General features: G+C 41.5%; 1 protein-coding gene across 4 annotated transcripts in view; it reads right to left on the reverse strand.

Annotated features, from left to right (window-relative positions):
* The window catches only part of LOC137586372 (uncharacterized), a 120,537-nt gene extending 96,380 nt beyond the window's left edge, over nucleotides 1-24,157 (reverse strand). For 2 of the 4 annotated variants that reach the window (XR_011033776.1, XM_068302389.1), the window contains exons 1-3: nucleotides 23,352-24,157; nucleotides 16,421-16,626; nucleotides 15,740-16,367 (exon numbers count right to left, since the gene is read on the reverse strand). The gene's annotated coding sequence lies outside the window, so the exon portion shown is untranslated. Of the gene's footprint in view, nucleotides 1-14,859; nucleotides 14,875-15,228; nucleotides 15,678-15,739; nucleotides 16,368-16,420; nucleotides 16,627-23,351 lie in introns of those variants that run through there. The other 2 variants (XR_011033775.1, XR_011033774.1) reach the window with 2 other exon arrangements.
* Nucleotides 24,158-25,281: the final 1,124 nt, after the last annotated feature.

A 25,281-nucleotide genomic window follows, 5' to 3' on the forward strand; every position in this document is an offset into this window, starting at 1 on the left:
GCTGTAGCCGGTAAAACGGATTTCTGTGATTTGCCGTATATATCCATTCACTCTTGTTGTTTGCCGTGGCAGTCACCATGCTGAATACCTTGGTTTTCTTAGCGGTGTCCATCGGGTGCTCTGTAGGCTGAAATGGTGCTGGCCAGCCATGTTGTGGTCCATGCAGAAATAGTGGTCCATACAACCATGATGTATGTGTGCTAAGCTGAACTGCTGATATGCCTCGAGACAGAACATCAGCTGCGTTGAGCGCTGATGACACATGCCGCCATTGCCTTGGATGTGATACTGCGTGTATTTTTGTCAACCTATTAGCCACAAACGTGTGGAAATGTGATGCCCGTGAATTAATCCACGAGAGTACTACTGTTGAGTCCGACCAGAGGAATGATTCCACACTTTCTGATCCGAATTGGAGATCCTGTCGAACTCTATCTGTGAGTTCAGCTCCAAGCACGGCTGCACATAGTTCCAGCCGGGGTAGTGTCTGCTTTTCATGGGGAGATACTCTCGCACTTGGCGCACAACAATCTGACCGAAATTTGGCCATTTTTATAGGTTGATCGGACATAAACTGCCGCTCCATACGCCTTTTCTGATGCATCAACAAATGTATGTAATTCCTTTGTAGTGGGGACCTTGCCATCAAAAATATACCTTGGAATTCTCATGTGGTTTAATAGGCATTAAGTGTAAAGGCGTAAATGTACAGGCGTACATCCTCTCTGTAGGCTTCCCATTGCTTCTCCAAATACGGCGGCAGGTCATCATCCATCTCAATGCGTTCGGTAGCAACATGTTAAAGAAACATTTTCGCTCTTACCACTACCGGTGCGAACAGCCCTAGAGGATCGAAGATTTAACCGACTTCAGATAACACCATTCGTCTGGTTATTTCTTTTGTATGCTTTTGAGCCTTTCCACATAACTGATCTTTGTGTGCCCATATAATTCCCAATGTTTTCACACATGTTTGTTTTATTTATTTATTTTATTTACGTCAAATAACACAGCAGTCGACGAAAAAGGTTAAGCTAAAGACAGATAATAATTAAATGAAGAAGGTAGCTTAGCTTTATACACAGCTGAACATCCCCGACCCGGTGGAGGTGTTTTATTTTCACAAGGTGCCAGCTATGGCCCGATTCACAGCCAATGTGGTCAGGGATGAGTTACAGCCAATCCAAGTCCAGAATATTTTCATTGGTTTCGCTCTAGATGATTAAAAAGTATAGCGCGAAGAGAAGTGACAGAAAGATGAGGAGAGATAAGGTGAGAAAGGTTGTTAAAAGATTGGCAAAGAACACGAAAAGGTTCGTGAAGAGAGTAGTTAGTAAGATAACTACTAAGGTAAAAAGGAAAAAAGTTTCTGGTCCGACGTGAGGGAACACAAAAATATAGCGTATCTAGTAAATTGGTAGAAATGACTTCACCGTTGACTGGTTTATGGAGAAAGAGAATGCCAAAAACAAGCCTACGGTTATAAAGTGAAGGAAGATTAATAAGAAGAAGTCTGTCAGAATAAGAAGGTAGGCGAAGACCCGGGTCCCAATTTAGACCGCGTAGCGCAAACTTAAGGAATTGCTTCTGTACCGATTCAATACTACGCCGGTGAACATCATATTGCGCGTTCCACACTGGCGAGCAATATTCTAGAGTAGGGCGAACTAACGATGTGTATAAAACCCTTGTTGATCATCAAATTCTTTGGCCAAACGTTTAATGAATCCGAGAAGGCTGCTTGCTCTATTGACAATTGAAGAAATATGAACATTAAATGAAAGTTTAGGGTCAAACATAACGCCTAAGTCTTTGAATGATGGTACACAATCTAACAGAACAGACTTAATAGAGTAATGAGCTAGGAGCGGAGACAAACGACTGAACGTCATAAAAGAACACTTAGAGGGATTAAGGTGTAATTTATTAACACCAATCACAGAACGCATCGAGATCTGATTGCCAGTACTGTTGGAAAGAAGGATCATTATAGGAATAACAAATCTTGACGTCATCCGCAAACATGAGCACGCGTGAATGAGCCAAGGCCAAAGGCAAATCATTTATAAACAATGTAAGTAATAGTGGGCCCAGATGACTGCCTTGGGGTACACCCGTCAGTATAAATAACATCAGTTTGACACTTTTTACGGAAGCCATGGTGTACAAGGTTAGTCAATTCTAAAAAGGTTGGTAAGCGACGAACGACCTTTCATGAAGCCATGCTGACAAGGAGAAATAGTGGATCTGGATAGATGTTGAAGGGAAGACGTAATAATTTTCTCAAACAGTTTAGGTATTGCCGAAAGTTTGGCAATGCCACGGTAGTTAGAAACATCCGATTTGCTAACCTTTTTAAAAAGCGGAATAATAAAAGACTCCTTCCAAATATAAGGAAAGCTACAAGTCTCACTCGATATAAAGAATAACCGAGCCAAAGGCTTAAATAGGGAAATCGAATACATTTTAAGGATGCAACTAGGTATATTATCAGGCCCGGGAACGAAGGAAGACGTCATAGTTGGACAAGCTAGAGAGAATACAGTCTTCAGTAATACTGGGAAAAAACATACAATTTAAATGTGGGATTGAAAAGGGATAGATTTTGGGATCCGAAACAGTAGTAGAATATGTCGACTGAAAAAAATAAAGCAAACAGATCTGCAATATCTGAATCATTATTAGCAGTCTGGTCGTTAAGTCTAAAGGTGGAAGGTAGTACATTAGAGCGTCTTTTGGAATTGACAAAGTTGTAAAATCTTTTGGTGTTCTTATAAAATTCAGCATTACAGCGAACGAGATAATTGTTGTAGCATTGAGTATTTAAAAGACAAAATTGAGATTTGGCTATACAATAATTTGCATAGTCAAGTCACCAAACCAGTTTTTTTAAATCTTTTAAAATATCTCGATTTAATGTTACGAAGATTAGAAAGCCTACGTGTGAACCAGACTGGCGAGCTGGAGACGGTAGAGACATTCACATAAGGAACGCATTTATCAATTAGAGAATTAAGAGCAGAATAGAAAAACTTCACTGCACAATCTATATCGCAGCACTCAAATAGAAACGACCAATCAAAAGAGAAAATAAGGCTGTTAAGAAGATTGAAATTTGTTTTACGAAAACATCTACGACAAGAAATTGAGATGTTTTTAAATAAATTAGTAACGGAATTGTAAGAAATAGTAACTTCAATGGTAGGATGATAAGGATCTTCAGGTTTCACTAGTGGCTGTGTTTGCGATACAGCACTAACAGTGGGATCAGAGACAAAAACAAGATCAAGGATTCTTTTAGAACACTTAAGGAAAGAATTCAACTGATATAGTGGACATTCAAGTAGGCTATCAAGAAAAACATGTTGAGATGAAGGAATTAAGAAAGATAGATTATCATCAACCAGCCAGGAAATATTAGGCAAGTTAAAATCACCTAAAACTATAAGAAAATCACGATCTTTAAGACGACTAAAAATAGTTCGTAAAGCATCAGCATGGTGCACGTAGATCATGATATCAGAAGCTGGAGGAATATATGAACAAGAGATATATAGGCTAAAGTAAGAACATGTAACTTCGACGCAAATAAACTCAACACCTAAGGGGAGATCAATCGGCACCACACTTGAAGACAGATTTGAGTTTACAGCAATGAGTACTCCACCGCCACGACGACTAACACGATCAAGCCTATAAGAAATAAAGTTATTAGAAAGAATTTCATCATCCAAAACAGAGGAGTTAAGCCAAGTTTCAGAGAAAGCTAATATGTCAGCCAAAAAGGTTTGACTATCACAGAAAAGGTTCGAGAGCTTGGTAAGAAGTCCTCTTACATTTTGATAATGAATGCAAAGACTAGACGTTATTAGTTTTTTGAAGCAGAAGATAAATTAGGAAGGTGGAGAGGCAACGGACGGGAGCGCTTATTGGGCGCAAACTCGTGTACAACTAGGCCCTCTGGCCAAAAATTAGGGTCAACCATAGCTGAGAAGTACTCATTCGGTACTGTAATTTTAAAAGAAGAGATTTCGCGAGGCCTAGAAAACTTTTGAATTAAAACCTTAGCAGAGCAAATATTACCAATGTAAGCTGCCACAGACGACTCAAAAGTATCTGGAGCAAGCCTAGAGATAAATAATTGTTTGCGATGAGGCACTACAGTTAGTTGAGGCGGAGGAGCATTAGGATCCGCAAGTGATTGAGAGCCGGCATGATCCTGTGATTGATCAGAGTTCCCGTGAGGGATAGATTGAGGTACACCAGGGCTTGTAATGGGTACTTCAATCTGAAAAGAAGAGCATAAAGAGGGACAAGAAGATGGTGTAGGCGAAAGTAAAATCGGAGAGGAAGTAACAGAGAGAGCTGGCGACTGCTAACGAGGCAACTCAAGGGTACATTTCTTGTGCAATTTCTCAGAAGGTGGAACGAACTTGAATTGCAACAATAATTGAACGCTAGAGTCACACTCGTTTAACAGCTGTTTGGCCAGTTTGTTTAAAAAAAGAAACTTTAAACGAAGATCCCTATACATACGGCTAAAATCAAGCTGCTGGCTGGCACAAGATGGGCAAGTCCAGCGCATTAAGCCAAGCTCAGGCTTAGACACAGACAAACCAGAAAATTTGTCGTAGTCGCGGCCATATCCGCAGTGAACACATATTTGTGTGTCCTGAACCGCAGAAGAATTGAGAAGAGTTGACTCCGTAAAACGGGTCCAGGATATAAAATGTCGTTCAGTGATTTTCCTGATGACGTTTTGCATGATGCATCAAATACCACTCTTTTCTTGGTGGTGGTACTTTCTGGCTTTAGTACACAGTGATGCGGTATAAAGTAATGGTTCTTAGGAATTTGTTCTACTATTACCTGCTTCATATGTCCAAGCTGTTCATATTCTGACATAAATTTTATATACTCCTTTTTAATGTCAGGGCTCATTCGCCGCTCTAATGACATGAATCTTCTCATTGCTACTCCTCCAAGAGATGACGCCTCTTCAGCAAATGGAAGCTTTACAATTAGTCGATTGTCCGCCGCCGTGTGTAGGTTATCGAGGAAGAATTTTTCACAATACTCTTCCTCCGGACTCCTGTACTTTTTTATTGGCTCTAGTGTGTCTAGCTGCCAGAATCTTTCTAGAGATTCCCCTGGATTTATTATGCCTACCATACATGTGATTGCGGCTAACATTGACATATTAATTCTGCCAGCAACAATCCATCCAAACTCTGAATTTTTTAATGTTGGACTGTTTCGATTGCCCCGTCTTCTTTCTGGTAGCAGTATAGCATAGTGATCAGCAGCTCCCAAGAGCAACTTAATTTTTCCTGGTTTATCAAATGTTGGGTCAGCTAATTGAATGTTGTCTGTTAATGTGACCTTCTGCGTTATTTGTTTTGTGGGTTGGTCACCTATTATGTGTGGCAATACAAATGCCTCAACTAGTATTGCGAACTTATTGTATCTTGACCTTACAACCAATCTTACTCGCGGCTTGCTTATCTGTGGTTGACCACCCACTCCATTTATGTGCACATGAGTCTCGTTAATTTTTAACTATAACTTCTTTGCCAGTCTCTTTGAAACGAGATTTACTTGTAAGCCGCTATCCAGGAGTGCTCGAAATTCTCCTCTCCTTTCATTGATCCCTTTTACCACTACCTTGGCCGTTGCAAACAGGGTGTATTTTCTGCCAATTCCATACGCAGAAACTGCAGAAGCAGAGGTAGTAACTTGGTTGCCTGTTTCTGAATGCAACATTGTGTTATGTTTTTTATCGCACTTAAAGCATCCCTTCTAAGAGCAATTTTTTGCCATATGGTCCGGCTTGAAGCAATTGACACACAATTTGTGTCTCTGCACCCAATTGAACCGATCTGCTGCAGATTTGATTTTAAACTTTTCACATTGGAAGAGTTTGTGCTTTGCTTTTTCGCAAAAAGCACACAACGTACTGTTTGTCCCAGATGCTGTTGTGCATGTCTTCCTTGGATTTAGTTTTTCAATGTTGCGATTTTCGTTTCTTGGTTTCCCGATCGCCTCTTATGTTAGGAAGCGCTATTCCAAGAATGATAGGAAATTCTTACTTCCTGCAGATCCCTTGTGTTGGAAAGAGATTGCTCATATAGTGCTTGGTTGAATCTATCCAATTTTCTTGTCATATGTAACATTATGACAGCATCTGATGATTCCATAACGCCTACATTTTTTAAGGCTTGCAATGATTCAAAAATGTTATCTTAAAAATTCATTATAGAAGCTGCGTCATTTCCCACATTTGGGTGATCAAACAGCTTTGTCAGTATGCCTGTTACTATCACTATTTTATTATTAAAACGTTCCTGCAGTATTGACCAAACAGTGTTGTAATTGGCCTCTGTTAATTCCAGGTGCCGTATCAATCTCTCTGCTTCTCCAAAGAGGTTTGATTTAAAGTACCACATTTTCCCATTTCAAATTTTGGAAAGGGAATTTTGGGTAGTTGCAATGATTGTATCGATTGCAATACAGGCCCTGGTTGTATCACTACATTGTCTGCTGGTGCCACACAGAAGTTCAGCATTGTATTTTCTGCGGCCACAAACGTAGCTATATTATATCTTGCTTCGGCTGGATTTTCAGCTAGATGCTAATGGATTTCTTCAATTTGCGTCCATAGTTTGTTGACTACCGATTTGTAATTCATTTTTTCTTCAGGCACTATTTGTCTTAATGTCCTGGACAATGAATCCAGCAGCGCAGTTTGCTTGCGAATCAGTGGTTTGATCATGACTCGCTCTTCCTCTCGTTGGCGAGCTTTCCTGTCTAGTTGTGTCTTTGCCAAATGGTCCATCCAATCTTCCATTGTATTAGTTACAACCGCCTTCACTTTGCTGAAATAGTCCGTTACAAAGTAGTGATCTTCTGTTGGCACGTTATTTACTTTGTCCATTAGCTCCTGATGACTTTTCTGGAAGTTCTCTCGGAGCTCAAGTTTCTCCTCGAAATAAGAAATTGGCCTGGAGTTTAGGCACGCCTCGATTCTACACAGGAGCGTGGAAAGTTCCTCGAACGTGTACTTAACAGTAGACGAGGACGACGATGAACGATGCAGACTTTACACCCCTTGATGGGGGACTTCACCATGTTCTTGATCTGTGGGATCCAGAATCCGCACCATCAGTTAATTGCCGCCATGCAACGTGATGTGGTGGGAGCATCCGACGAGCAGGCGCGTGAAATGGGTATTATAGGGGAGGAAAATAGGGTGACGGTTATCATACCGGAGAGATTCAGCCGCCCGGAGTTGTCCGCGGGAGCAGAGTATTCCATGTTGGTCGAGAAATGGGTTTAAATTGAGTAGCGGGATGGATGATGGAAGGGGTCGCCTTTCACCAAGGGCCCGCATCTCCGCGACGTATTCTCGACGCTGGTAGATCCGAATCAAGGCGCGCTTGACGGAGAGCAATTCGTCGTTGGTGAGGTGGACCGTGGAAGGCGTCGAAGTCCTTGTGGTGGCGAAGCGTAGGATGTACGCGGGGACTCGTAGTGCCCTACTATAGTCCGAGAAACGTTCTCTAACGTCATCGAGTAGGGTGGTCGCGGTGGTGTGGCACTGGACTCGTTGCTCCAGCTGGGTGTCCGGGAGCTCATGATGGAGAGTTGGCCAATACTCGGGGGCTCGCTGGAGCCAGTCCGGCCCATGCCACCAGAGGCTGCTGGCCGATAACTCGGCCGCGGAGACTCCACGGCTCGCCAGATCAGCGGGGTTGTCCTCGGAGCGCACATGTGACCAGCTTTGGCCACTGGTGCTTTTGGAAATGCTGGATACCCGATTGGCCACGAAGGTGGACCAACTGCACGGGGGTTTATTGAGCCAAGCCAACACGATGATGGAGTCGGTCCAAAACTGGGAGGTTGCAGGTGGGATTGGGAGTTCAGGAACGATCGACGCCCAGAGATCGGCTAGTAAAACAGCTCCGCACAACTCCAGCCGAGGCAGCGAGACTGTTTTGACAGGAGCTACACGTGTCTTATCCGTTAATAAATGGACGCTTACTTGATCGCTATACCGAACCCACACATATAGGGCTGCTCCGTACGCTTTCTGTGACGCTGGTGTTTAGACAACGGGGGATGCGGAGTTGACTGAATCCTGGGTAATCCTGCAGGAATTCGTTCCATTGCTGCAGCAGGAGCGGCGGCAGAGCGTCATCCCAGCCCAGTTCAGTTAACCAGATTTGCTGCATGATAATCTTCATTCAGATAACAAATGGGGCTAGTCAACCAGGTTTTCGCAGTGCTCGCGCCTTCCAGGTCGAGAAAGTCCTCTCGCAGCAGGTGCTCTCTTGGGATAGCTTCAAGTACTTCCTTCTTATTGGAAGTCCACTTTCGAAGCGGGAGGCCCGCAGATTGAAGGGCAGCTTGAAGCTCTCGTATGGCGAGACGGGCGTCGTCTTCAGTATGAGCGCCGGCAAGGACATCATCAACATACATGTAGTTCTGAAGGATTTCGCTCGCCTGGGGGTATATCGCTTGCACATCTTGTGCCAATTGTAAAAGGACTCAGATCGCCAAGAATGGCGCGCAGTTAACCCCAAACGTGACAGTTTTTAGCTCATAATCCTGAATACTGCCGGAACGATCTCGGTAGAGGATCCGCTGAAAAGGGGTATGCCTGTGGTCGACTTGGATTTGTTAATACATCTGCGTGATGTCGGCGTTAAAAACGAAATGAAACACCAGTGATTTTAGTACTTGAAGCGTGGGATCGGCCTGGAGAGTAGTCCCGGTGTGTTAGACAACGTTAAGGCTGACGCCTCGTGTGGAGGGGATCGACGCATTAAAAACCACACGCACCTTGGTGGTGGTGCTGGCGGGCTTAAATACCGCGTAATGGGGGAGATAGAAGGTTTTTCCATCCTAAAGCGGCGTCACCCGAATCATATGGCCCAGTTCCTCGTAATCTTGAATTATGGCATCGTACTGCGATTTTAGGGCGGGATCCTTGAGAAGACTTTCTTCATTCCGCAGGAATTGAGCCAGCGCGATCGGTCTTGAATGACCCAAGTCGACACTATTCAGACTTTTGAATGGTAGGGACACAACATATCGGCCGTCCTTCCCTCTTCGGGTGGTCTCCGGGAAATTCCGCTCGCAGAATACGTCATCCTCTTTTTCCGGCTTTGTGGGAAGGTCTTCCACCTCCCAAAACTTGGTGAGGAGTAGATCAAGTTTTGCTTCCGGACTAACTCGCGTCTGTGCAGCGAAAACTAATCGAGACACCGGAGGGTCAGGCGTGATAGCTCCACACAGAACCCATCCAAAGATGGTTTCTAGCCCGACGAAATCACCAAATTTTTTTTTGATTCGCTCTCCGAGGTTGTGGGGAAGCAGGTCTACACCGATAATCATATCAAGAGGCGCGGGCTTGTTTTAGTACGGGTCAGCCAGGGGGCGATCGAGTTACTGCGTCGGAACCGTGTTAAGGAATGGAGCCGATGGAATGGCCCCCGACAATTTGGATACGACAAGGGCGGAGACCTCAATCTTGTTCAGCCTGTCACACGGAGGAGACAGCATCAGTAGACACACTTTGTCGGCATCCACCATCACTCTGGCCCATGCCAGTAACCGCGGCGTCTACTGGATAAAAGGGGGGCTGGACCATGTTGAAGACACTCTCGGATAGGAAAGTTGAATCGGGCCCAAAATCGATCAACGCAGGAATATGGTGCTCCACCCCGCGATGGTGCAGAGTGACAATCGCAGTGCCTAAGAGGCCTTTGCCTGGGGTAGATGCAAAATAACTTTGAGCATTGGTGATCTGGTTGCTCGTGGACGGACACTCTGTGGCGCTGGATGGTGGGACTTGCGCAGTGGACGGCAAGGACACGGACACATCACTAGGATGCAAAAGAGTATGATGACGTTCCCTGCAGGTATGGCAATTATGCACACTTGAGCAGCCCATCACTCGATGACCGCGAGCAAAACAGTTCAAACTGAGTCCCTGCTGTCTAATGGTTTCCAAACGCCTCTGAACAGGCATATCAAGAAAACTAGGGCAAAGCCGTATTGGGTGATTCTTCCGATGGCACAGCTTGCAAGACGCCGGTTTGAGCTGAGCTTTCGCGGGAGACGCTTGGACCTTCATCGTTGCAGAGGATTTGCGGGGGCCAATGGGGATGGCTTGGACACTTGGGACCGACTTATGTTCTTCGGTGGCATCCAGGACACGATACCGATCGGTGAGGAATAGGTTCAAATCGTACTAAGTGGAGACGACAGTCTTGTTTGGCACTGATTGTTCCCCTAGGAGGATTGCGGACTTCTGCAATTTGCTAGTGCATTTGTCGATACGTAAGACATCACAATTCTCAGTGCTAATACCCGAAAGCTCAAGAGCAGTAAGACACCCTTGAAACGTAGTCTGCAGCTCTCGCAAGGATTTGCCAGACTCTTGTGCCACCGTGTGTCTGAAGGAGTTGTCTTGCTTGTGTCATGACAAGCAGACGGCTATTTTCGTACCATGCGGTGAGGGTCTCCCACGCGGCCTGGAAACCCTCACTCGTCAGGGGGGACTTAGCCACGATGATTCTCGATGCGTTTTTCGAACAACGTCACGCATCGCAAATACGCCGCGTAAGCGGATTCGCCTTGATGTGGCTTATGTTTGCTAGGCTTTCCTTGTCGGTTTGGGCCGTCAAGGCCTTGGACAACGGAAGTATTCCATCTCGACACGAGCTTCAAACAGAGTCAATGCGTCGCACGCCAGAACGAAATCGTAGAGGGACATTCTGGATTGTGCGATTCGCTGCGGCTGCGAGCAGACTGGGACTTGTCCGGAATGTCCGTACGCTTCACGGTCACCGGAGTCTGCGGAGGCCGAACCTTCTCCGGAGTTGCAGACGGAGACGAAAGACTGTTACACTTTGGCGCGGTCTTGGACGGCTCCGTGGACATACTCAGGGGGCGACCTTACCGACGAAGTCCGAGTTTGCACGCCCTTTGGTTTTGGAAAAACAAAAAAAAAAAAGAAGTGGACTGTATGAGGGCGCAAGCATTTTCTCACTGTGCCCTGAGGGATTGCGGGAGAATTCTCCCGCGTGTGGCTCGGAAAAGGAGCCGTTTTAATGGAGATTTATGTGGAACAATCTACGAACGCACGAATGCGGATAGAAAATTACACGTAGACAAAGCGGAGTGATTAGCACGGATGAAATATATAAATAAAGATGTATAAGGCAAAGAATATAAATTTTTATATAAATCTGAATGAAAATGGATATGTATATATATATGAGCACAATAAATGCTGGAAAAAATTATATATGTATGGATTTATAAATATGGGCGGATAAATGTATATATGCGCAAAATAATGGCTGAAAAAAATTATATATAATTTATAAATATGGACGGATGTATATATGGGCACGATAATGCTGGAAAAATATATATGAATTTATTTATAAATATGGGCGGATATATATATATATATATGGGCAAAATATAGGCCGGAAAAAATTATATATAATCTATAAATATGGGCGGATATTTATATATGCGCGAAATAATCGCCGGAAAAAATTATATATAATTTAGAAATATGGGCGGATATATATATGGGCACGATAATGTTGGAAAAAAATTAAATAAATGAAATAATGTTATTAAGTTGGTTGTTGGGTTCCTTTCCTCTCCCCTTTTTTTTTTTTTGTTAAATAAATTTGTTACACCGAAATGGATTATGAAAATAAGTATGTAACCCGATTATAGATATCGATGGCTCATCAGTCATAAGAAGATCAGAAATGGTCAGCAGTTAACAATAAAGACCTAGTTAATTAAGCTGCTATGGTTAGCTATTGTTCACGCCATCGGGTGAACAGCAGTGAGCGGCGAAGAGCAGTGAGGAGTGAGGAGGGTTTTTTGATCCTCGGCGGCAACGGTCACTCTGGGAGACGTGACTTGATTTTTCTGATGGACATCGCCATTTATTCTGGTACGTCATTTTCATTTAAACACCCGTTCCTTTTCCATGCATTCGAAACTCCTGTACATATATTATGTGTATGTGAATATGTACATATGTGCGTGCATCAATATATGACAATGTATGTATGTATGTAAGTACATAAGATACGCGCGTGAGGAAACTAATTGGGCAATTGAAATAATTCGAACACATAAGAAATCGCGGTGAACACTTTAATTACTATTTTTTTTTTTTTTTTACTATAACACTTTAATAATTTTTGTCTTTTAAACTTTTACGTGGACTTGGCAAACAGCTGTGGAAAATACATATCCATGTGGGTGGTTGGCGGGTGCCAATTTCTTCGTGGTATGGTTAGCTGATGAAATAATTAAAACGCGCGGGACTTCGTTTAATATATTAAGTTTATTTACAGATAACCCGACACACACGAAAATGGTTCGATTTTAAATATATGTACAGGAGTTTCGAATGCATGGAAAAGGAACGGGTGTTTAAATGAAAATGACGTACCAGAATAAATGGCGATGTCCATCAGAAAAATCAAGTCACGTCTCCCAGAGTGACCGTTGCCGCCGAGGATCAAAAAACCCTCCTTACTCCTCACTGCTCTTCGCCGCTCACTGCTGTTCACCCGATGGCGTGAACAATAGCTAACCATAGCAGCTTAATTAACTAGGTCTTTATTGTTAACTGCTGACCATTTCTGATCTTCTTATGACTGATGAGCCATCGATATCTATAATCGGGTTACATACTTATTTTGACACACATTTCCATTTGTTCTATATTATAATTGTCTTAATGTTATATTAGACAGACTTTTCTCACATTATCTCTCTTACATTTTTTTCACTTCGCTCTTTGCTTTACAATGCCGTAAAACGTAACCGCTAATAACACATTAGACATCATACTGCTTCGCAACCCTTCCCTGAAATAATTAATTTAGCTGCATGCAGACCAAATCAGCAACATCAAACTTTACACAACAAAAAAGGACGAGGTTACTACCATATAATGTAATGAACGTTTTAATGGTGGCAATTGTGAACCGCGATTTCCACTCTAGATATTCCTCAATCACAAAAATGTTTAAATCGCAAAGGTAAAGGACTTCTGCTTATAGATCTGGGAATTAGAGAATCTCATAATTCATAAGTAACAAAAAATTTATGTAATTTGTTTATTTGCATCTTTGCACAGAATATTGATCAAAGCGATCTACAAATATTAATCCTTTTTAAAAGCTTTTGCTGAATAACTGAATACTTTACATGTTAAATGACATTAATACACCATATACATATAAATTTAGTTACTTAAGTTGACAATTAAAGCATAACTGTTTAAGAATAAACATCGTGTTCAGCTGAAATGGCTTCACCAAATCAGATTGAACAAAGAAATATACAAAACATTAAACAAAAATAGCTGATACAGATTCATATTTCAAGTATGGCTCAAAAACCAAACAAAACATGCGTCCACACTCTGTGGAAAAGCACTTAAGATTGTTACAGCGGCGCGGTATCAAGTAGCCGACGCTGTGCATGAAATATAAACATTAGAATAAGCATTTTTAAGAACAATTGTCGTCTCATAGACTTTAAGATTTCATTTATATACACAAGACTTTTGTTAATTAAATCAGTTCATATTTTGAATTCAACAGATGAAGATGGTGTTTTAGTTTGCGGTGCTGAAACCCTCTTCATTTTGGTCCTTCGAGAAAAAAAGGAACTTTTTAGTTTACCCCCACCAGTGGTAAGAGACTCAGAGAATGAATCAGCTCCTTAAAGTCTGAATTCTTATGATAAGATCAGCTAAAGGTAGCAAAATAAAAATCTCTTGTTTTCCCCACCAGTGGTAAGAGACAGAGTATAAAATGAAAGCAAAATATTGCCTAGTAAATAAAAAGTGCGTGCGACCGAGTATATAAAGGCAGTTTGGCTAGTCGAGCAACTGCAATAATTTCGGCGGCGGTAAAAAAAAGAACAATATAAAGTTCGTGTGTGGCGTATTCGAAGCCTAATATCGAAAAAAAAGGTTAACTAGTGTTTATGTATATCCACTATATGTAGTTGCAAGTCGGCAACTACCAACAGCAGCAGAGCAACAAGATAGTTGCAAAGAAGAGGCTGAAGAACGTGCAGTGCTAGTATAAGGAAATCTGGTGCGATTTCCGGCACCGGTACCGCCTGAGCCCATAGGCCCTGGACAACTGCAGCTGAGCGACGAAACAGTAAAAAATAAAACGGCGAACTCTACCCATTGGCGGACAAGCAGCAGCGAACAGGATCATCAGATATGATATAAATTAAAATAATCATAAGTACTTACATCAACCTATGTACATATTTTATTATTATCATTATATAATTGTGTCGATATCCAAATATACGCATAAGTTAAAATGTTCACTAATAAGGCTGCAAAAGTAATGGAGAAGCAGGCAGAGTTACATACCAGGTAAAGGCAGTTAGAAGCACTAGATCCTACAAACATAACTAGCAAAGTTCTAAAGGAAGTAAAAGAGATAAGGAATCAATGGATACCTAATAACAAAAAATTGATCCAACAGCTCCAGGATTATTTGGATAGAGTAGTCAAAGATTTACACACTTTAGACAACTCAACAGGCAATGAGACATGCATAGTGTATGTTAATAAGATCAATTATTTATGGGAGAAAGTGAAATGGCCAAAAAAGTACAGATTTGCACAAGATGCTTGAACCATTCAAGCAATAAAGTATGCACAAATGAAATGTTCTGTTCATTGTGTAGTAAGGGTACGTATGTAACGTTGAATCTCACAAGGAGTGTTGAGCAGATGTTCGTGCATAGTGCTGGCCGAGTACGCGATAGGTTCGGCTAGGGTCAGGTCGGCTGGGGAGTGGGTTATACGATATAGATTAGCCAGAACTATAGTTACTCACATTCGATACAGACGTAAAATTTTAAATTCGCGTACTTAAGGACACCAAGGGATAACGGTACAGGTTTAGATACGAAAGAAAGAAGGCCTGAGGAGACCAGAAACAAGAACACGTTAAACTATGAAGTATCAGGAGGCACACATGTTGGTTTATGTCATGATATCCTAGGCCGTTCACATGAACGCCCACCCTACCATGATCCTCGGGCCACGTCTGAATTGAGGATCCCTCCAACATGTCTTACGACCTCTTTTTATCTCTCAGTCGGTTGCATGGTTCCCCAAAATTTAACGATTATAGGGAGTTCATTTCAAAGAACAATAGTTTTATTAATTTCTAAACTTATGAACTAGGCAGGATTCATTTCCTAATTTAATTCATTCTTAATATCTCTTTCGGAAACAAACGAACTTAATATTATTCAGAATTAATGAAGTTAATATGTAGAGGTCCATAAAGTAGTATTTGTTCTTTTGGGCTATTCAAGCTTATCTTCATACTTTGAAATCTTAAACTAAATACTGGTCGAAAAATAAGTTTGGATCTTATCCTCATTTTCATACTATATACGATGTAGCAATGCGGTTATCAAACATAATTATCTTACTCGTTATCGTTATCAAATTTACAAAAAATAGAATCATATCAAACTGATGCCGGGAGAGAAAAAGGATAAAAATAACAACTACACGGTTAAATTTCCTAATAAATTCAAGTATTGGCAATGGCACCAACGTCCAACATATTCAAAGGCTCCAAAAACGAATAACCCGAATCAATTAATAAGTTTTTTTTTTTTTTATGGTTTGACTTACAGTTTTAGTCCAGCGGCGAAAGATCTTTCGAAGCGGAGGCTGTTCAAAAATAGATAAGATGATTTAAGGTAGTCAGAAGCCTCTGATTTGGTTTGGGAGCACCCGTTTTCGATTAAGCACATTAACATTAACATTCTTCGTATCCTCTCTCTCTCTCTCTGTGAACAAAGAACTCTTATAAGTATTGAATGTCTAAGTATTACAAGAACATTGTCTTCGAACGTCCCTAGGTCATGCCAATGGGTTGCAACTGCTTCATTGGGTACCCGTGTAGTAAGACCTGAATTCCACGGATTCAAGTTTTTTTTTTTTTTTTTTTTTTTGGTTAAGTACTCGCGATAATCATTGGCAGGACCGAGAGGCTCGAATGCATAGACACCATTAAATTTGAAGGGGCTTTTAAACGCTTGCACCCATCCTGATTATTTTACGGCTGCACTGCACAAAACCACGTGTTCTTTTTCGGAATGAGTCCGGTCAAAAATGGACAGAAAGGCGCAGGTTAAAACTTCCTTCGCTCAACGTTTAGTTAATTCATTGAGACTGAGTCCTCTTTCCTCAGTTGAAAAATCGGACTTGGCGGTCTACCACTCAGGGGTAATCTGCTACGTACTTGTGGTGCCAGTCCCTAGTAGGAACAGGTTAATAAGCTACACGTCAAACAATTATATATATATTTACCCTATGGAGAGCGACACCACAGCCACAAAAATTTTGGAATAAATTTATTCCGATTGGAGCGGCGATAGCCAAAACGCCACAAACAAACGATGTTATTGGACGCGGAATTAATTTCTGCGACAAATCACAGGCGCTCCGCGGATATTCTCTCCAATGCACTACCAGAAACTACACCAGAACCAAGTTGGGTGTTTTGTTGGGCAATCCTATGAAGGATGCAATTGAAAGGGTAATATTTTTTTTCTTTCACGATACACGCGGTGGGTGCAGCGAAGATCGCCGTGAAGTTGGCATCGAGGAGTGTAGCACCTCCGTCTCCTTTGGGAGTTGAGTTAAGAAAGAACGAGGCCACGCGTATTTTTACTCTTTTAATTTTCCTTTCGCCAATATTCTTTAATCTAGGGCTGAGCTTTAAGCCGATATCTCACCGATCGATACGTGACGACTTACGTGAATACGTAAGGTCATAAAGTATCGATAACACTATGTACTGATTCGGGTACTAATAACAAGCTAAATGGGTTGTTTCCACGATTAACCATTTTCAGTTGAGTTTTCAAATTTTGAACGACAAGCGCATGTTACACACCTCCCCGACAAAATTGCACTTTGTTGGTTGTTTAACATCAAAGTGGGATACCGCTTGGAGTAAAGGAGATAATAAATAATGCTCTATTGTTTGATGTCTTTTGCATGGAATTTCCCTATCATTCTCCCTTGAATATCCTCTAGTTCGTAATAACTGGTTCCAATCCGCTGACGGACTCTGGCTTTTATAAACGTTGGAGCTAACTTGGCTGAGAAACTCTTTGCATAATTACTCAACTGAAAATTACGTCGGTAAAGTTCTTGACCTGGTTGAAATGACACGTCTCGACTTCTCAAATTATATGTCTTTTTGTTGCGTTCATGCTGTTTTGCTACAGCCTTGATCGCCGTCTGACGAATTATTTCCAGAGAATCAGTACGGTCAAACTGAATAGATCTATCCTCTAATAGGTTTAAACTTCTTAACAGGGGGTAAGTTGCACCGTTCGTTATCATTTGTTGGCCAAAACATACACGGTACGGACTATTATTGATGGCCGAGTGCCAACTGGATTTTAGCGCACATGCAACTGAACTAAGGTTTTCATCCCAATTGGTCTGATCTTTGTTCACATAAGACTTTATTGCAGCTAACACCGATCTATTTACCCGTTCGGACGCGTTTGCTTGCGGGGCATACGCTGCGGTAAAGGAATGTCGAACTTTATACTTCTCCAGCAGTGCTTTAAACTGATGGGATTTGAACTGAGATCCGTTGACTGATACAACTACTTCCGGAATGCCAAAACAATGGAACAATTCTGTTTCCAGATAGGTAATAACAGCATCTGCAGTAAATTTTCGAACAGCTTTTAAAAAAGGAAATTTAGTGAAACTGAAATCGAGAACTACGAAGATCCCTATGTTTCCGAGTTTGCTTCTGGGATATGGGCCTAAAAAGTTTACGTATAATTTTTGAAAAACCCTATATGTTTGCTCTGATTTGGCCATTGGGGGACGCAAATAGGTGTTCGAATGCTTAGTAGTCTTACAAACAGAACAGTTCGCAATAAATTCCTTTACATCACCTATTAGGTTGGGCCAATAAAAATAGCGTCTGATCCGCTCCAGTGTTTTATTTATTCCACTGTGCGCCGCTAAGTGGTCTTCGTGATTTTGTTGTATCACCTCCAGAACTAACGATTTTGGAATCCAAAGCTTCCACCACAGGTCATCCGCTACACGATCACCGGATGCTTGTTCTGTTCATCCTTGACATCGGGTAGCTGGGATGGCTTTAATTCAATCTTAGCTTTTAAATCTTTATATTCGTCAGCGTCGAAGGCGTCTGACGACAGATCGAAACCATTTGCTAAGGTAATAACCGATATATCATCAGTATGTACTCGGGATAAAGCGTCAGGAACTATATTTCGTGAGCCTTTCCTATGCATTATTTTAAATGAGAATCCTTGCAGTTTAAGTGCCCATCTCGCCAATCTAGAACTTAAGTCAACTTGCGTCATTAACCATTTTAGGGACGCGTGATCTGTAATAATAGAGAATTCTTGACCCTCAATATAAGCTCGAAATTTTTTTACACATAGGACAGCCGCAAGGCATTCTTTTTCCGTAACGGAATAAGCCCTTTGACACTGATTTAGTTTTCGTGACATGAAGGCGATTGGCACTTCATTTTCTTCGTTATCGATTTGCATAAGTACACCTCCCACACCTGTATGACTAGCATCACAGTCTATAGAAAAAGGAGCGTTAAAATTAGGGCTATGTAGTACAGGGGCGGTACACAGAGAATATTTTAACCGATCAAATGCATTTTGTGCTTCTTCAGACCAAATGAATTTTCGTTTGTGCTTTAACGTGTCGGAAATGGGTGCGGCAATACCAGCATAATTTTTTATAAACTTATGATACCATCCCGTGAGACCTAAAAACCTACGTACTTGCTTTACAGACTTGGGCACTGGGAATTCTTGGATCGCTGACACCTTATCAGGGTCCGTTCGAATGGTTCCATTACCAATAACATGGCCAAGATATTTGACTTCTTTGAGACAAAAACTGCTTTTTCTCACATTAATTGTAAGTCCCGCTAGGATTAGTCTATTAGCTAACTCGGATAATACTGAAATATGTCTCTCAAAGGACTCCGAAACTACTAAAAGGTCATCTAAGTATATAAAAATTTCATTTCGCAAACTAGGTGGTATCACTCAAACCATAAGTTTGGACATTGTTTGAGGGGCGTTTGACAAACCGAAGGGCATTACAGTAAACTGATAGAGAGGTCTTCCTGGTATGGTAAATGCCGTTTTCTCGCGGTCGCTAGCGGCTAGCGGTATTTGCCAATAAGAATCCTTTAGATCAATACTTGAAATAAATTCTGCTTTTGGTAACCGACTAAGAATTCCGTCAATTAAAGGCATAGGATAAGCATTTTTAATCGTGACTTCATTAAGTTTTCGACTGTCAATACATAATCGAACTTTTCCTGGTTTGCGCACCAGTACAACAGGTGATGACCAGGGGCTATTTGATTCTTCTATTACCCCAAGGGCAAGCATACGATCTATCTCTTGGTACATTAATTTTTCTATGGCCGGAGATACAGCATAGTGCCGCTGCTTGATCGCTTTTGCATCACCTACATCAATTTCATGTGACAGCCAGCTGGTTTTTCCTAATCCTTTTTCTTCGAAGGATGGAAACAATTGAATGGTTTAAAGTAAGTGTTTTTTCTGGGATTCGGATAATGACACATTTAATTCGCTATCTAGATTAATACAAGCTACGGTTGGTTCTTTTCTTTTATGCGCCAAAAAGGCCGGTAACAAATCAAAGGCTCTCCAAAAGTCTATGCCTAAATAGAGATTCTGTGCCAGCGAGGGTACAACATAAAGAGTTATTGGTTTTTCGATTCCTCGAAAGCTAGCAAAGGTAAGAGTCTTTCCTAGAATGGCTTGTTTTTGTCCATCTGCTGTGTGCACCATGGTTTTTACCGTCTTAAGGGGTAGCAATTCGTTGATCAATTCTGTCGCCAAATTTCCACCTACACAACTAATTGACGCTCCAGTGTCCATGAGACCCTTTAATTCTCTTCCAAAGAGGTTTACATCTGCGTACTGCCGCCAATCAAGGGAATCATCTATTATCGAATTCAAAACCGCCGTTTTCTCTAATTTATGTTTTTTTCTATATTGAATTAATCGCTTAATTCCTCGTATCTTTTTAGTGGAGATATAAACTCCCGTAGGTGCATAGGAATAGTTGGGAGTTGTGACAAAGTTGGTAGTGAGGAATCCATCGAGGATTCCCCTGAAGGGTGTTCACCGGGTTCAGTTTGAGTGCACTATTCGACAGTGCACGGCGATCTCCGTTTTTTGAATTATTACATCGATTACAAGTAGGTTTGTAGGCATCATGTTGACCGCAGCCATAGCAAAATATCTTTCGCTCTGCATCGCAAGCCTGATATCTATGTCCATTTTCTTTGCAATTCCAACAAATTAAGTTAATAGCAGCTATTTCCACCTCGGGATCTATATCCGGGTCGGTTTCTAATTTTACATTGGTAGCCGAAAATTCTAATTCATGAACCTGCCGTTTCGGGGTGGATCTAGGCATGGTTGTCGTCACTGACTTATTTACCGATTGCATAAATCGTTCACGTGTGCACACAACGTGGCGCAAATGCGAAGCCGACATTATTGGTACATACAAAATCTCATGTTGAATTTCTTGTAGTAAATTTGCCTTCAGCACATCTAACAATGCAGACTCTGTCAATGGGACGGCTAATCTATCTCCCAGTGTTATGATAGCGTCGTAAAAACTATCAAAGGCTTCATTTGGACGTTGATTTAGCTGAAACATGGCCGTACGAATTTCTAGATCGGTTCTTCCGTCTTGAAATTGTGCTCTTAGTGCCACCCGAAGCTGTGGCCAGGTCACTAGTGGAACGCTTCGGTGAAACCTCCAGAACCAGTCGCTAGCAGCTCCTTCAAATAAGTTGCTCGCGTAGCGAGATACAAGGTCTAAATCATTATTGAGTGCTTGTTTTGTGAGGGCCTCGACTCTATATATAAAGTCATCTACCGCTATGGACGAATGTCCTGAAAATCGAATTTTCCAATTCGTAATTATTTGACTAACCGTTAGACGCCGCTCGTTGTAAAGTTATCTCTAAAGTCATTTGGGCTACAGCCTGAGACATGGTCTGCGACAAGGTTTGGGAGACCTGAGTCATTGATTGAGCTACTACCTGACTCATTTGGGTAAGGTCTTCGGAAAGGGCTCGGGCTATTACTTGATCTATGCTTGCTTGTGATGACGGCAAGTCGAATGCCTCTGGTGTGTTGGCCTGTGGATCCATTTCTGGGTTAGACTCAGTTGCTCCTGCTACGGTACGTGATGATCTTAAGATCGGCATGTCTCCGCCGCCTGCTAACAGTAACTCGTCCGCCAAATTAGTAACGTTGGATTGAACGGAAGTACGACAAACTGGACACACTGATATAGCTCCTTTGCGAAGCGAAAAGCAACTAATGTGAAATGAATGATTGCAGGGGGTGGTTATCCACTCTGCGTTGAAGTCCAACTCCCGCACACAAATGCCACAGCTTCTACTAATTTCTTCAGATCTGTCCAAACTATCGGAACTATGGAATACTGACATAACTTACTATCACTTCGATTGAAATATTCTTATTATTATTGTACATCTAAATATATATAACACTTTTCTATATCAAACTGGGTATAATGCAATATTATGGTAAATCAGAAAAATTCATCTAAAACCGGGAAACCATACAACCATGTCTGCAAACGTTAAAGGTCAGCCTAAATGTACACCAGATACTACAAAATAGATAGTTGAAAACATAGACGAAGCACATACAAGGAAACAAATATTTGTCTCGCATTGCGCTGCTTGGCCAGTATTGCGGCTAAATGGTAGATTAATGCCACATTACTTGACTCCAGCTGTCCTGGCTTGCAGTCCAATGCTGATGTCACAGGAATTCTAAAATTTATTCCGGGCAGTCGGTAGTATTTATCCACCAAAGCTGAATCCAGGTAACAAACAGTTTGAAGACCGACATATCAATTGAGTCCGGTCCGACGGTAGCACTTGGCCACTAATTCGGCGTCCAGGGACGAACAATATATTACGTCTTTTTTTTCAAACGGGACTTGCTAAGTCAATGACCAGCGTTTCTTCGTCAGTGCGGGTATTTAAGTGAGGTACTTAACTTAAATAATTCCAATCAATACTAACACTGCTCACTACTATGATTACATAAAATTCACAGGAGAAATGGGATACTAGTCGATAGCATAAATCCAGCGGTTCTGATAACACGACTAGTGCAAGAAAATTACTATCTGGTTGGGGCAGCCGAATCGGGCCCCACGTTGGGCGCCAAAAATTTTATCTTATCTGTAGCATGTAACGTTGAATCTCACAAGGAGTGTTGAGCAGATGTTCGGGCTGGGAGTGGGTTATACGATAGAGATTAGCCAGAACTATAGTTACTCACATTCGATACAGACGTAAAATTTTAAATTCGCGTACTTAAGGACACCAAGGGATAACGGTACAGGTTTAGATGCGAAAGAAAGAAGGCCTGAGGAGACCAGAAACAAGAACACGTTAAACTATGAAGTATCAGGAGGCACACATGTTGGTTTATGTCATGATATCCTAGGCCTATCATGTGAACGCCCACCCTACCATGATCCTCGGGCCACGTCTGAATTGAGGATCCCTCCAACATGTCTTACGACCTCTTTTTATCTCTCAGTCGGTTGCATGGTTCCCCAAAATTTAACGATTATAGGGAGTTCATTTCAAAGAACAATAGTTTTATTAATTTCTAAACTTATGAACAAGGCAGGATTCATTTCCTAATTTAATTCATTCTTAATATCTCTTTCGGAAACAAACGAACTTAATATTATTCAGAATTAATGAAGTTAATATGTAGAGGTCCATAAAGTAGTATTTGTTCTTTTGGGCTATTCAAGCTTATCTTCATACTTTGAAATCTTAAACTAAATACTGGTCGAAAAATAAGTTTGGATCTTATCCTCATTTTCATACTATATACGATGTAGCAATGCGGTTATCAAACATAATTATCTTACTCGTTATCTTGAGATTAGGTTACAAAAACCAAATTGAATCAAATTTACAAAAAATCGAATCATATCAAACTGATGCCGGGAGAGGAAAGTATAAAAATAACAACTACACGGTTAAATATCCTAATAAATTCAAGTATTGGCAATGGCACCAACGTCCAACATATTCAAAGGCTCCAAAAACGAATAACCCGAATCAATTAATAATTTTTTTTTTTTTTATGGTTTGACTTACAGTTTTAGTCCAGCGGCGAAAGATCTTTCGAAGCGGAGGCTGTTCAAAAATAGATAAGATGATTTAAGGTAGTCAGAAGCCTCTGATTTGGTTTGGGAGCACCCGTTTTCGATTAAGCACATTAACATTAACATTATTCGTATCCTCTCTCTCTCTCTCTCTCTGTGAACAAATAACTCTTATAAGTATTGAATGTCTAAGTATTACAAGAACATTGTCTTCGAACGTCCCTGGGGCATGCCAATGTGTTGCAACTGCAACTACTACCCGTGTAGTAAGACCTGAATTCCACGGATTCAAGTTTTTTTAAGTTTTTTTTTTCTTTTGGTTAAGTACTCGCGATAATCATTGGCAGGACAGAGAGGCTCGAATGTATAGACACCATTAAATTTGAAGGGGCTTTTAAACGCTTGCACCCATCCTGATTATTTTACGGCTGCACTGCACAAAACCACGTGTTCTTTTTCGGAATGAGTCCGGTCAAAAATGGACAGAAAGGCGCAGGTAAAAACTTCCTTCGCTCATCGTTTCGTTAATTCATTGAGACTGAGTCCTCTTTCCTCAGTTGAAAAATCGGACTTGGCGGTCTACCACTCAGGGGTAATCTGCTACGTACTTGTGGTGCCAGTCCCAAGTAGGAACAGGTTAATAAGCTACACGTCAAACAATTATATATATATTTACCCTATGGAGAGCGACACCACAGCCACAAAAATTTTGGAATAAATTTATTCCGATTGGAGCGGCGATAGCCAAAACGCCACAAACAAACGATGTTATTGGACGCGGAATTAATTTCTGCGACAAATCACAGGCGCTCCGCGGATATTCTCTCCAATGCACTACCAGAAACTACACCAGAACCAAGTTGGGTGTTTTGTTGGGCAATCCTATGAAGGATGCAATTGAAAGGGTAATATTTTTTTTCTTTCACGATACACGCGGTGGGTGCAGCAAAGATCGCCGTGAAGTTGGCATCGAGGAGTGTAGGACCTCCGTCTCCTTTGGGAGTTGAGTTAAGAAAGAACGAGGCCACGCGTATTTTTACTCTTTTAATTTTCCTTTCGCCAATATTCTTTAATCTAGGGCTGAGCTTTAAGCCGATATCTCACCGATCGATACGTGACGACTTACGTGAATACGTAAGGTCATAAAGTATCGATAACACTATGTACTGATTCGGGTACTAAAAACAAGCTAAATGGGTTGCTTCCACGATTAACCATTTTCAGTTGAGTTTTCAAATTTTGAACGACAAGCGCATGTTACACACCTCCCCGACAAAATTGCACTTTGTTTGTTGTTTAACATCAAAGTGGGATACCGCTTGGAGTAAAGGAGATAATAAATAATGCTCTATTGTTTGATGTCTTTTGCATGGAATTTCCCTATCATTCTCCCTTGAATATCCTCTAGTTCGTAATAACTAGTTCCAATCCGCTGACGGACTCTGGCTTTTATAAACGTTGGAGCTAACTTGGCTGAGAAACTCTTTGCATAATTACTCAACTGAAAATTACGTCGGTAAAGTTCTTGACCTGGTTGAAATGACACGTCTCGACTTCTCAAATTATATGTCTTTTTGTTGCGTTCATGCTGTTTTGCTACAGCCTTGATCGCCGTCTGACGAATTATTTCCAGAGAATCAGTACGGTCAAACTGAATAGATCTATCCTCTAATAGGTTTAAACTTCTTAACAGGGGGTAAGTTGCACCGTTCGTTATCATTTGTTGGCCAAAACATACACGGTACGGACTATTATTGATGGCCGAGTGCCAACTGGATTTTAGCGCACATGCAACTGAACTAAGGTTTTCATCCCAATTGGTCTGATCTTTGTTCACATAAGACTTTATTGCAGCTAACAGCGATCTATTTACCCGTTCGGACGCGTTTGCTTGCGGGGCATACGCCGCGGTAAAGGAATGT

Source organism: Drosophila tropicalis, unplaced genomic scaffold (genome assembly GCF_018151085.1).
Source record: "Drosophila tropicalis isolate 14030-0801.00 unplaced genomic scaffold, ASM1815108v1 contig_980, whole genome shotgun sequence".
NCBI lineage: Eukaryota > Metazoa > Arthropoda > Insecta > Diptera > Drosophilidae > Drosophila > Drosophila tropicalis.